The sequence below is a fragment of the Cervus canadensis genome, chromosome 30 (assembly GCF_019320065.1).
Source record: "Cervus canadensis isolate Bull #8, Minnesota chromosome 30, ASM1932006v1, whole genome shotgun sequence".
Classification (NCBI taxonomy): domain Eukaryota; kingdom Metazoa; phylum Chordata; class Mammalia; order Artiodactyla; family Cervidae; genus Cervus; species Cervus canadensis.
This window is the reverse complement of record NC_057415.1, coordinates 6646896-6648977: the sequence shown is the minus strand read 5'-3', so window position 1 is coordinate 6648977 and position 2082 is coordinate 6646896. Positions and strand designations below refer to the sequence as shown.

Below are 2082 nucleotides of genomic sequence, written 5' to 3'. Positions count from 1 at the left end.
GTCCTTTTATACCAAGCTGCTTTAAATTAGGCCTTTTTAAAACGTTCTTTTCCCCATGATTAGTTGCTATTATTCAGGCACGCAGCAGTCTCACAGTTCACAGGGGTAAACAAAGCCCAGAGGGTCAGCAACTTTCACTTTGAGCGGAGGAGAGGGAAAGAGAGGAGGGGGAAGAAGGGGGAGGGGGTGTTATCATTCATATTACACTTGTGCTTTTTCCTGCCTGCTCCCCTTCCGCGTTCCATTACTGTTAATGAACTTAATTGTTTGGTTTCAAAATGCCAGCCTGAAGGCATCCCTCTCCTTCCCCTTGGTGCTAAGCGTCAGTCTTGCTGATCTCCAAATTAACTTGTAAGCAAATTCTTCAAGTCCATGCCGTTCCTTCCCTGACAAGCACCTGGGCCAAGGAATTCTGGCCAAGACTCCCCCCAGACAAATTCAGACAGAGCGTCCAAAAAGACAGAGTGGCCATCAGATCGGCACTTGGTATTATATGTAATTCAACTCCACTTAAGTATATTTACTGCATGTCTACTGTAGTGTCTGATAATTGTCCTAGTCACTGGGTTCAGAGAGTTGATACAACGCAGCCGCTGACCTCAAGGAGCTCATGGCATTTTAGGCAGAACAGATCACATTTCCTTCATTCTGCGATCAAGGACACTGCTGCTTCTACAGAATCTGAGGGTTAGGGCAGCTCGGCTCAGTGGAGAAACCACAGGCTCTGCAGTCATGTAGATGTAGACAGAATCTGAAGTCTGTCCGTTCACCATCCGGGCAGGTTTGCCCGCATTACATAACCTCAGTGAAGCATCATGGTATTGACCCAGTTGAGTTAACTGTGCAAACTGAATGAGTTAATGGATGTCAGTGTTGGCCCACCCCCACTGAGAAGATCATGCTTTATGTAGAAAATTCCCCAATGAAAATTGTTGCACAGACAGTCCACGTAGATAATAATATGAAAAAATGAAGTGAAAGTGTTAGTCTCTCAGTCATGTCCAACTCTTTCTGACCCCATAGACTGCAGACCACCAGACTCCTCTGTTCATGGGATTTCCCAGGCAACAATACCAAAGTGGGTTATCATTTCCTTTTCCAGAGGATCTTCCCAGAGCAGGGATCAAAGATTGGCAGGTGGGTTTTTTAACACTGAACCACCAGGGAAGCCCAGATAATAATATACCAAACCCAAATTTAAAATATAGTCTAGTGCTCGCTTTGGCAGCACATATACTAAAATTGGAACGATACAGAGAAGATTAGCACGGCCCCTGCGCAAGGATGACAAGCAAATTCGTGAAGTGTTCCATATTTTTATTCTACCCAAAGCAATCTATAGATTCAATGCAATCCCTATCAAGCTACCAACGGTATTTTTCACAGAACTAGACCAAAGAACTTCACAATTTGTATGGAAATACAAAAAACCTCGAATAACCAAAGTAATCTTGAGAAAGAAGAATGGAACTGGAGGAATCAACCTGCCTGACTTCAGACTCTACTACAAAGCCACAGTCATCAAGACAGTATGGTACTGGCACAAAGACAGAAATATAGATCAATGGAACAGAATAGAAAGCCCAGAGATAAATCCACGAACCTATGGACACCTTATCTTTGACAAAGGAGGCAAGGAAATACAATGGAAAAAAGACAACCTCTTTAACAAGTGGTGCTGGGAAAACTGGTCAACCACTTGTAAAAGAATGAAACTAGAACACTTCTAACACCATACACAAAAATAAACTCAAAATGGATTAAAGATCTAAATGTAAGACCAGAAACTATAAAACTCCTAGAGGAGAACATAGGCAAAACACTCTCCGACATAAATCACAGCAGGATCCTCTATGACCCACCTCCCAGAATATTGGAAATAAAAGCAAAACTAAACAAATGGGACCTAATGAAACTTAAAAGCTTTTGCACTACAAAGGAAACTATAAGCAAGGTGAAAAGACAGCCCTCAGATTGGGAGAAAATAATAGCAAATGAAGAAACAGACAAAGGATTAATCTCAAAAATATACAAGCAACTCCTGCAGCTCAATTCCAGAAAAATAAATGACCCAATCAAAAA

General features: G+C 41.9%; 1 non-coding gene across 1 annotated transcript; it reads left to right on the top strand.

The window, feature by feature from the left end:
- Positions 1–1212: 1212 nt before the first annotated feature.
- LOC122432179 lies at positions 1213–1319 on the top strand. Its single transcript, XR_006266783.1, has one exon. It is a non-coding gene; the product is annotated as a U6 spliceosomal RNA (small nuclear RNA).
- Positions 1320–2082: the final 763 nt, after the last annotated feature.